Source organism: Trachypithecus francoisi, unplaced genomic scaffold, assembly GCF_009764315.1.
Source record: "Trachypithecus francoisi isolate TF-2019V2 unplaced genomic scaffold, Tfra_2.0 Lachesis_group6, whole genome shotgun sequence".
Taxonomy (NCBI): domain Eukaryota; kingdom Metazoa; phylum Chordata; class Mammalia; order Primates; family Cercopithecidae; genus Trachypithecus; species Trachypithecus francoisi.
In genome coordinates, this window is record NW_022681471.1 from 105,208,707 (window position 1) to 105,221,254 (window position 12,548).

The 12,548-nt window shown below is 37.3% G+C and overlaps 1 protein-coding gene across 1 annotated transcript in view; it reads left to right on the plus strand.

Moving 5' to 3' along the window:
• The window catches only part of DMD (dystrophin), a 2,224,438-nt gene that overhangs the window by 635,650 nt on the left and 1,576,240 nt on the right, over positions 1 to 12,548 (plus strand).

Sequence of the window (12,548 nt, forward strand, 5' to 3'; positions counted from 1 at the left end):
GTATCAGTTGTAATGTCACATTTATCATCTCTGACTTTGCTTATTTGATTCCTCTATTTTTTTCTTGGTTAACCTAGCTAGTAGTCTATTAATTTTGTTTACCTTTTCAAATAAATGACTTTAATTTTTTAATTTTTCCGTTTATTATCTCAGTTTCATTTAGTTCTGCTCTGATCTTTGTTCTTTCTTTCTTTCTTTCTTTTTTTTTTTTTTATTCGGGGCAGTTCCTCTGATCACTCAATTTATGTTGTGGAAACTTTGGACATTGACAGGTTACTTTCTGGCCTTATTACACATTATCTGGAAGTTTCCGCTGCCTTGCATTCCTAGGTTAATTCCATTAGGCTCGTGAAACCTGTATCTTCTATGATTTAAAAATAAAAAATTTTAATAGTTTTTTCGGCCAGACCCAGTGGCTCATGCCTGTAATCCCAGCACTTCGGGAGGCCGAGGTGGGTGGATCACAAGGTCAAGAGATCGAGACCATCCTGGCCAACATTGTGAAACCCCGTCTCTACTAAAAATACAAAAATTGGCTGGGCGTGGTGGCAGGCACCTGTAGTCCCAGGTACTTGGGTGGCTGAGGCAGGAGAATCGCTTGAACTCGGGAGGCTGAGGTTGCAGTCAGCCAAGATTGCGCTACTGCATTCCAGCTTGGTGACAGAGCAGATCTTTGTTATTTCTTCTCTTCTGCTAGCTTTGGGTCTGGTTTGTTCTTGTTTTTCTAGTTCCTTGAAATATAATATTGGGTTGCTAATTTTAGATCTTTCTATCTTTTTGGTGTAGGAATTTAATGCTGTAAATTTCCATCTTAGCACTGCTTCTGTTGTATCCCAGAGGTTGAGGTATGTTATGTGTGTCTCTTCATTTGTTTCAAAAAGTTTTAATTTCTTCCTTGATTTCATTGTCCAAAGATCATTCAGGAGCGGGTTGTTTAATTTCCATGTATTTGTATAGATTTAAGGAGTCTTCTTGATACTCATTTCTAGTTTTATTCCACTATGGTTCAAGAAGATGCTTGGTATGATTTTGATTTTTAAAAATGTGTTAAGAACCACCTTGTGGCTTAGCCACAATTTTCAATTTTTGATAATGATCCATGTGCAGATGAGAATAATGTACATTCTGTGGTCGTAGAATAGAGTGTTCTATAAATGTCTGACCCGGAAGGATATTAATCCTTGATTTTGATTTTACAGACAAATAAATGCTTTCAAAGAGTTTAAGGAGTTGTTCAGGGTAACTTCAGTAGTAATTGGTAGATTCTGATTTTAACTTTGACCCGTCTGCCTTTGAACCGAGACCATTTCTGTCCATTTTGAGATTCCAGTGAAGCTTGACTCCACCTGAGATCCTAGAGACTAGAACAAATGCAGAGAAGTGGCAAAGAGATTTGAAGATGTTGTGGCACTTGGTTTCACAGGATTAGGGATGTCTGGATAGAAGGTACAGAGACTGAGTGCATATAAGTCTTCAAACGTAGAGTAAGCAGTAGTAGTAGCTATACCTTAAATACTCAGAATCAAAATGCGTAATGAGATGATTCATCACCATTAATCCTGTAGTTCTTTCTTTAAAATAGAGGCAGAAGGGACTATAAGGGAAACAGGAAAATAGGCTTATGATAAGCATGGCAATAGTGTATGAGCAGGAGGATAATCATTGGAACTGAATTTCACAACTATATTCTGTTTAGCAGCACAATGCATATCATTTCCTCTGTGCTCTGCCTGAAACTTTCTACCCCAACTCTCCCAATAATCTTGTTTTCTTTTTCAATAAATGTTTTCAGTAAAGGCATTTTATAATTATTTATTCAATGTTACTGGTTTTTACTTTAATCTGATTTTAATTCTGTAACTATATGTAGAATGTGTAGGTGGGTGCATGCATGAATTGTAGAAAGAGTAGGAGAGGCATGAGAGTTGAGGGCTATCGTTTAGTGATTAGAGACTGTCCTCACTCCATAACATATGTCTGACCATGCAAATTTTTCTATGATACCATCAGATCAGGTAGTTCGAACCTACTTTTGTTAATGTAGTATAAATAAATTGGAAGTTCAAGTATTATTTAAGGATTTAACACTTAACTGTGTGTTTCTCCAGACCTTACAACTTTGCTGTAACTTCAGCAATTCTTTTCATGACTTTTTAAAAATCACATTCTCTTTCTGTACTTATGATGTCTATTAGAAAGGATGATAGTCAGAATGTATTAGATGAGGGTAAAATAGATTAGTATTAGATTATTGCAGTTTAGTTTAAAATATTTGATATAAATATGGCTAAATATGAATTCTTTCAATGAATTAGATGCTAATATTTTTGGAATTTATACTGTTTTCCAGGCAAAATATGAAACAATTTGACCTTATTCAATCTTCTTAACCACGTAAAGAAAGAGGCAGTTTTGTTATCTCAATTTTGAAATTAGGAAGCTGAGGCTTGGTGTGGTTGATGACTTTCTCAAAGTCACGTGGTTGGTTATTGATGCTTCCAGGAATTACACACAGAAAATCTGATTTCAGATGCTACACTTTTGCCTACAGTTTCACTGTCTCCTCATAGTCATGCGCAAGTTTTGGTCAATCTATTTCATCCTATGTCCTTTTCCATATGTAGGGGTACATTAATTGTCTACTTTATTTTTAAAACACTTTCTTTTCATATTGATTGAGTCCCCTTCAGGCTATTGAGAAACATTTAGTGTGCTTTTATAGTCTTTCAAATCTCTACATTGAAACAGTCTTTCAGAACCCCCATTTGGTAGCTTGGGAGTTGGCAGAAACATAAACATTCATTTCTAACAAAAAGATAAAATCAATGTGTTCTGATATAAGGACTAATAAAGATATTCAATCTCATTTAAGTAAGTGAATATCAAAACTTTTTTAGGGGAGCCTGTTGGGAAAGATTATTTAAAATATTCAGCAAATTTATAACAAAGTTACATACCATAAATAGATCTTCATGGAAAACTAGACAATACTGTGACCAGCCAGGCTTAGCAAAGTGAATATTTTACTGCAAATAAAATTGAAGTCATTTCCAGATCATTTCGTTCAAGCCAGCAAGGGATATAGAGCCTAGCCCAGTGTAGAGGTGGTAGAAAGAATGGGGCATAGAGGAAAAGAGAGTGAAAAAAATAAATTACTTACCACTCCATGATTTCCACCAAGAAATCCTAACACTTTCTGATTTGTACTTGAAGTTTTTATTTGAAAAAAAGTCAATTCCTGTCCAGATGTCTTGCATTATAATGATCATTAGTATCTAGGGATTTTTTTGTTCATGAGACAGCTTTTTTAAGATACTACTTTCCTAGATGTTAGACTCATCTCTTCCTAGAACCTTCTGAATTCTTAATGTCCTTTGCAAATTTTACGTTTGCTACAATTTTTTTCCCATTAGTCTTTCCTTATGTGTGCATTTTAGATAAACTACCAACTACTTAAACTTAATATTTGTAATTAAACATTAATATATTAATTTTAAAGTCATTTTTGGAGACAATAGATGACCTTCGAATTCATGATGAACACGTGGTCTATGTTGTTTCTAGGGTATGTGGGGGGGTCGGGGAGGGGGAGGTGTGTGTAGGATCTGCAAGTACTGGCAATGTGCTGTTGGTTATTCAGTGAAGTAGGAGTAGTTAAAAAAAAAAAAAAACTCTACATATAGGTAACAGCTGTTCTTTCCTGTTTCTGGTAGCTGAGTCTATGCTATGGCCAAAACAAATAAGTAAAACAAAAGCTTCTCACATCGAATTTACAGGAGACACAACCTTGTTTTTGTTTTCTGTTATGCTACCTTTCTATTAATTATTGCTCTTCACCTTTAAATATCAGATCAAAAATTCCCTAGCCTTACATAATTCCATGTCTTTATTTCCTAAGTATTATTTTACATGTGTGCTAAGAAAGGGTAAAATAGCATAGGTCTAGAATAAACACTGAAGTGGCTCTCCAGTGGTTATTCTAAGCCACTTTGAAAACCAACTTGACATGGACAAGAGCCAGAAGAATTCGGTATCACTGATGGCATTTAAAAGAAGTACAAGAAAAGTCATGTTTAAATAGTAAAATCTAGAACATGTACTAAGGGAGTAACAAATTTTGTTAAGCCCTTTAACTAGAGACTTATTTACAAGAAATACAATTATTCACAGAGGTATAACAAAAAATGTTTGTCAAATCTTGGCATTCTTAATGCTAAATCTCACTGTTGGCCTTTTCTCTTGTCATAAAGAGAAAAATACATTATTTGACATTCGAGAACAAACATCAGTAGCATTTGTATCTAATAATGGTAACGAAATTTAATTAGGAACATGATAGATTTTGGAAATCTGGTGTTACAAAAGCATTCCTTTAATAAAATAATGAAAATAAATGCATAATAAAATACCTAGTATGTATGTATACATGTGTATGTGTATGTGCAATCTGGAAGCTTTTAATAAAGGAAAACATATTTTAACAATATCATATTACAGTATTTTCAAGGTATTTTCTGATAGACAAACGTTTTTGTGTACTTCTCTAGTGATACATCTATCTTTGGAAATAATTTGGCCCCTATTTCAGGCTTAATTAGCAAATCAAGTATAAATCTCCATTGTGTAAATTCATCTACGAAAAACTCAAATCCATAAGAAGTCAATATTTAAAATTTTAATTAAATATAGCCTTGTAACACTGTAGCATATTATTATTTTTTCTTTTTATTATTATTATTATTATACTTTAAGTTCTAGGGTACATGTGCATAACGTGCAGGTCTGTTACATATGTATACTTGTGCCATGTTGGTGTGCTGCACCCATCAACTCGTCAGCACCCATCAACTCGCCATTTACATCAGGTATAACTCCCAATGCAATCCCTCCCCCCTCCCCCCTCCCCATGATAGGCCCCGGTATGTGATGTTCCCCTTCCCGAGTCCAAGTGATCTCATTGTTCAGTCCCCACCTATGAGTGAGAACATGCAGTGTTTGGTTTTCTGCTCTTGTGATAGTTTGCTGAGAAGGATGGTTTCCAGCTGCATCCATGTCCCTACAAAGGACACGAACTCATCCTTTTGTATGGCTGCATAGTATTCCATGGTGTATATGTGCCACATTTTCTTAATCCAGTCTGTCACTGATGGAAATTTGGTTGATTCCAAGTCTTTGCTATTGTGAATAGTGCCGCAATAAACATACGTGTGCATTTGTCTTTATAGCAGCATGATTTATAATCCTTTGGGTATATCCCCAGTAATGGGATGGCTGGGTCATATGGAACTTCTAGTTCTAGATCCTTGAGGAATGGCCATACTGTTTTCCATAATGGTTGAACTAGTTTACAATCCCACCAACAGTGTAAAAGTGTTCCTATTTCTCCACATCCTCTCCAGCACCTGTTGTTTGCTGACTACCATGCTCATGGATAGGAAGAATCAATATCGTGAAAATGGCCATACTGCCCAAGGTCATTTATAGATTCAATGCCATCCCCATCAAGCTACCAATGAGTTTCTTCACAGAATTGGAAAAAAACTGCTTTAAAGTTCATATGGAACCAAAAAAGAGCCCACATTGCCAAGACAATCCTAAGTCAAAAGAATAAAGCTGGAGGCATCACGCTACCTGACTTCAAACGATACTACAAGGCTACAGTAACCAAAACAGCATGGTACAGGTACCACAACAGAGATATAGACCAATGGAACAGAACAGAGTCCTCAGAAATAATACCACACACCTACAGCCATCTGATCTTTGACAAATCTGAGAAAAACAAGAAATGGGGAAAGGATTCCCTATTTAATAAATGGTGCTGGGAAAATTGGCTAGCCATAAGTAGAAAGCTGAAACTGGATCCTTTCCTTACTCCTTATACGAAAATTACTTCAAGATGGATTAGAGACTTAAATGTTAGACCTAATACCATAAAAACCCTAGAAGAAAACCTAGGTAGTACCATTCAGGACATAGCCATGGGCAAGGACTTCATGTCTAAAACACCAAAAGCAATGGCAACAAAAGCCAAAATTGACAAATGGGATCTAATTAAACTAAAGAGCTTCTGCACAGCAAAAGAAACTCCCATCAGAGTGAACAGGCAACCTACAGAATGGGAGAAACTTTTTGCAATCTACTCATCTGACAAAGGTCCAATATCCAGAACCTACAAAGAACTCAAACAAATTTACAAGAAAAAATCAACCCCATCAAAAAGTGGGCAAGGGATATTAACAGACACTTCTCAAAAGAAGGCATTCATACAGCCAACAGACACATGAAAAAATGCTCATCATCACTGACCATCAGAGAAATGCAAATCAAAACCACAATGAGATACCATCTCACACCAGTTAGAATGGCAATCATTAAAAAGTCAGGAAACAACAGGTGCTGGAGAGGATGTGGAGAAATAGGAACACTTTTACACTGTTAGTGGGATTGTAAACTAGTTCAACCATTCTGGAAAACAGTATGGCGGGGACAGGGCACAGCTAATCAACAACAACAACAACAACAACAAAGCAGCAGAAACCTCTGCAGACGCAAACAACTCTGACAGCTTTGAAGAGAGCAGTGGATCTCCCAACACGGAGGTTGAGATCTCAGAAGGGACAGACTGCCTGCTCAAGTGAGTCCCTGACCCCTGAGTAGCTTAAGTGGGAGACATTCCCCACTAGGGGCAGACCGACACCCCACACCTCACACGGTAGAGTACACCCCTGAGAGGAAGCTTCCAAAGCAAGAATCAGACAGGTACACTCGCTGTTCAGCAATATTCTGTCTTCTTCAGCCTCTGCTGCTGATACCCAGGCAAACAGGGTCTGGAGTGGACCTCAAGCAATCTCCAACAGACCTACAGCTGAGAGTCCTGACTGTTAGAAGGAAAACTAACAAACAGGAAGGACACCCACACCAAAACCCCATCAGTACGTCACCATCATCAAAGACTAAAGGCAGATAAAACCACAACGATGGGAAAAAAGCAGGGCAGAAAAGCTGGAAATTCAAAAAATAAGAGCGTATCTCCCAATGCAAAGGAACGCAGCTCATTGCCAGCAATGGATCAAAGCTGGACGGAGAATGACTTTGACGAGATGAGAGAAGAAGGCTTCAGTCCATCAAACTTCTCAGAGCTAAAGGAGGAATTACGTACCCAGCGCAAAGAAACTAAAAATCTTGAAAAAAGAGTGGAAGAATTGATAACTAGAATAATTAATGCAGAGAAGGCCATAAACGAACTGACAGAGATGAAAACCATGACACAAGAAATACGTGACAAATCCACAAGCTTCAGTAACCGACTCGATCAACTGGAAGAAAGAGTATCAGCGATTGAGGATCAAATGAATGAAATGAAGCGAGAAGAGAAATCTAAAGAAAAAAGAAGAAAAAGAAATGAACAAAGCCTGCAAGACGTATGGGATTATGTAAAAAGACCAAATCTAAGTCTGATTGGGGTGCCTGAAAGTGAGGGGGAAAATGGAACCAAGTTGGACAACACTCTTCAGGATATCATCCAGGAGAACTTCCCCAACCTAGTAGGGCAGGCCAACATTCAAATTCAGGAAATACAGAGAACGCCACAAAGATACTCCTCGAGAAGAGCAACTCCAAGACACATAATTGCCAGATTCACCAAAGTTGAAATGAAGGAAAAAATGTTAAGGGCAGCCAGAGAGAAAGGTCGGGTTACCCACAAAGGGAAGCCCATCAGACTAACAGCAGACCTCTCGGCAGAAACTCTACAAGCCAGAAGAGAGTGGGGGCCAATATTCAACATTCTTAAAGAAAAGAATTTTCAACCCAGAATTTCATATCCAGCCAAACTAAGTTTCATCAGTGAAGGAGAAATAAAATCCTTTACAGATAAGCAAATGCTTAGAGATTTTGTCACCACCAGGCCTGCCTTACAAGAGACCCTGAAGGAAGTACTAAACATGGAAAGGAACAACCGGTACCAGCCATTGCAAAAACATGCCAAAATGTAAAGACCATCGAGGCTAGGAAGAAACTGCATCAACTAACGAGCAAAATAACCAGTTAATATCATAATGGCAGGATCAAGTTCACACATAACAATATTAACCTTAAATGTTAATGGACTAAATGGTCCAATTAAAAGACACAGACTGGCAAACTGGATAAACAGTCAGGACCCATCAGTTTGCTGTATTTTTTTTAAATGCTCTTGAGAATCCATGTCTTTCCAACTAGAGAAGCAGGGAGGCATTCTTTACCCCAGTGATCAAGGCCTTTATTCATGGATTCCTACGTTGGCAGAACAATTGAACTTTTTAACTCCAGCTTTGTATGTTTGGCATTTCTGCTACTTGTTAGAAGCAGTGTAAAAAAAAAAAAAAAAAAAAAAAAAAAAAAAAAAAACACAGACAAAAAAACAAAAACAAACAAAAAAAAACCCTGGATGTTGGATCGTTTATAATCTGTATTTTGCTGATATTAAGGAGATTAGCTAATGGTGTGATATTCACTAATATTTATTTTGCATTTGAAGTCTGAGAAAATAGGAGATACGCTTACAGTTTTACCAAAGCTTTTGTCTTACAGCTATTTAGTGTGTTCAAAAAAGTCAGTTTAACCTTTTTTAGTTTAATTCCTGATTAGCTGAGAAAGAAGAGATACTGGAAATAACATTAAATCAAATTCAGCTTATGCAAATCTACTCCAGTACTCTGAATTCTTCAACATTCTTAGTCACTGTAGAGAGCCTTTCCCTGCTCCTTTGTTTCCTTCTACTCACCGTAAGTCCAGACGGTTCTTGTGTTTGGTTTTAATGCTATCATCTCGGAACTCGCTTTAGTGGTACTTTGTGTTAGCACTTCTGCCAAGCATAAAATATAAACCCTTGATCAATATGGCAAGAATGCCATTTGGATTATAAAACAAATAGAAAAATGAAACAAAATCAGAACAACTAAGTAGTGGAGAAAGTCGTACGTTTGATCACATACGCTTTAAAAGACTCAGTATGAGTTGGATTCATTCCATGGATCAAACAGTGTTTTTCTTACATTTCTTAACTAAAATATATTAAAATTGTGAAAAAGCAGTTTACATGTAAAAATGAAAACTATGGCATTATTTACTCGTAATTTTGTAATATATGTAATTATATATACTCATAGTGAAGGACAGAGAAGAATTTGTTAAATTCAGAAAACCAACTTATGATACATTGGCCACCAAATTATCATTTTAATTATTATTTGAAACATTCCTGGCTGACACATTTAAAATGTTCCCAGTCCTGTCTTATGTAACTCAGAAAACACAGACTCAACATGACTGTCAAGGACAACTCTGAATTTTAATGTTTCCATTTTTGGCCTCATGGCAGAAAGAGTTTTATTAACCATTATAAGCTCTGGAATGTCAAAGGCGTGATAGGCAGTATAGATTCCACACACAAAATAGATGCAGTCATTTTATTCTAAATTGCTTCACTTGAAAATGTAGCATGAAAATCTAGAGAGACGAAGTAAAAAGAAGTGATTTCATAGTGTTCTAACATGTTGAGGCTTGGAAAAAATGAAGCCTAGGATAAAAATGCTCATCCATTTGAGATTATGATTCAGCCATCCTAATAAGTTCCCTTCCACCTGCCATAGAGTTTGAATACCTAAGAGCTAGACTGATAGGTGCTAAGCACTGTTGTTTTGCAAGTAGGGACAGCATGTTTGCCAGAAAGTAACAGGAAATGTCCCAAACTTGTTTCTCCACTCTTGTGTTATATAACAAAATGTTCTAAGAAGCAAACTAGTTTGCTAGAAGTCTCAAATAGCTATTCAGAGAAATCCCAAAATAATTAGTGTAACAGGGTAAAGTCTTAAGGGATCTGGAGCACCCAATCAAGATATCTTGGTTCTGGAGCAGCCTCCTTTGTTTACCCCTAATTTATTCCTGTGTTTACCCCTGTTCATCATTACAAAATAATTGTACATCATGTTTCTAAAAAGATTGGAAATACTATTTTGTGACAGCCTCACTTAATAGGGGGAAATGATTTTTTCAGAGCCACATTTGTTAAGTTAGAAAGCCAAGATGTCAATTAGGCTGGTTTTATCCCAGGGTTCAGTTGAGACCAAGTGGTTATTTTCTGTGGAGGTTAGTGTAATTGTGACTACACTAACAATCACTAATTTTTCCTACTATATTGTAATCTTTGTGCAATCAGGAAGGAACAAACTCATCTGTGCGTATTTTCCCCAAACCCCCACATGGCACCATTTATCTGACAAATGTTCATTGATCTTTATTTGCTTGTAATACATAGTGAGAAGGACAGAGGGCCTCTCTGTTCTAGTGGGTTGCATATGATGGTTAAGTAGAGACAAAAGGACTAACTGATATATAAGAAATTACTGAGTAGTGACAATGCTATGATTTAAAAAAAGACAGAAATAGTGAATTACTAGGGAGGAGCATTGGATAGCTTGCTCATGAAAAGCTGCTCTGGATAGGTGACACTTAACATTGAGTCCTGAATGATAAAGAGATGATTTAAAGATCTGGAGGAAAAACAATCCTGGTAGAGGGAACAGCTTGACACATTTTTGGAAGAGAGAGGAAACAAGTTGTTCTGAAACAGTGTGAAGGCAAGAATGGTATACAGTCAGATTGGTGAGGTAGGCAGGTGCTAGATCATGTAAGAATTTCAGGCCGAGATGGGCGGATCACGAGGTCAGGAGATCGAGACCATCCTGGCTAACCCAGTGAAACCCCGTCTCTACTAAAAAATACAAAAAAAAAAAAAAAAAAAACTAGCCGGGCGAGGTGGCGGGCGCCTCTAGTCCCAGCTACTCGGGAGGCTGAGGCAGGAGAATGGCGGGAACCCGGGAGGCGGAGCTTGCAGTGAGCTGAGATCTGGCCACTGTACTCCGGCCTGGGCGGCAGAGCGAGACTGTCTCAAAGAAAAAAAAAAAAAAAAAAAAATTCAGGTAAAGAAGTTAAATTTTCTTTCTTAGTATGATAGGAATCTATTGGTTTTTGTAAGTAGGAGTGACATCTGATTTGTAGTTGGAGCAGAAGAGAAAGAACCAGTAAAGGAGCTAAAAAATAGCCTACAGGCCAGGTGCAGTGGCTCACATCTGTAATCCGAGCACTTTAGGAGGTTGAGGTGGGTGAATCACCTGAGGTCAGGAGTTTCAGAGCAGCCTGGCCAATGTGGAGAAATCCTGTCTCTAGTGAAAATACAAAAAATTAGCTGGGTGTGGTGGTGTGCACCTGTAATCTCAGCTACTCGAGAGGCTGAGGCAGGAGGATCCCTTGAACCTCGTAGGTGGAGGTTGACGTGAGCCGAGATCACACCATTTGCACTCCACCCTGGGTGACAGAGTGAGACTTCGTCTCCAAAATATAGAAAAAAAAAGTAGCACATAGGAGGGTGATCAAGAGAGGGTGTCAAGAATGCGGGAATGGCCAATTAGGTTAGTAATCAACATGTCAAGTAAGATGCTATAACAAATGGTTATTGAATTTAGGACATGAAAGTGATAGTGTCCTTTACAAAAGGTATTTCAATGGGATAGTGGGCAAAGTGAATAGTAAGATAAATATATGGAGACAGTAACTGTAGGAAACTTTTTTTCTTTTCAATGAAGAGGAACACATAGTAGGATAGCAGCAGGACAGGTTTGTTTGATCAAGAGTTTGTTTTATTTTTATGGTAATGGAGAACTTCAGCAGAGAAGAAGAGCCTGAAAATGACAGAAGTGCTGATAGTTTCTGGAGAAAAGTTTTGAAAAGGAGAAAGGGTATATACCCAGCAGTGGGATGGCTGGGTCACCCAAAGGATTATAAATTACTCTACTACAAAGACACATGCACACGTATGTTTATTGCGGCACTATTCACAATAGCAAAGACTTGGAATCAACCCAAATGTCCATCTGTGACAGACTGGATTAAGAAAATGTGGCACATATACACCATGGAATACTATGCAGCCATAAAAAAGGATGAGTTTGCATCCTTTGTAGGGACATGGATGCAGCTGGAAACCATCATTCTTAGCAAACTATCACAAGAAGAGAAAACCAAACACCGCATGTTCTCACTCATAGGTGGGAACTGAACAATGAGATCACTTGGACTCGGGAAGGGGAACATCACACACTGGGGCCTATCATGGGGAGGGGGGAGGAGGGAGGGATTGCATTGGGGAGTTATACATGATATAAACGTTATGCACATGTACCCTAGAACTTAAAGTATAATAAAAAATAAAATAAAAATAAAAAAAAAAAAAATAGAAAAAAAAAAAAAAAAAAAAAAGAAAGGAGAAAGGGGGTGGGACTAGAAGCAGAATATCCTACAGTACTTTCTTAACATTTGTCTTCTTTATATACTTCCAGTTAAATTGACAATAGAAACATATAAATTTTGCTGAGCATCATAGCACAAAATTGATTGGAATGTTTCTAGTTTAATAAAAAATAGGATTACCTGAGATGTAGCAGAAATAAATTGCACTATTTGATTTGAGAACAAATGATTTCAACATACATGTAAGATTATTATTT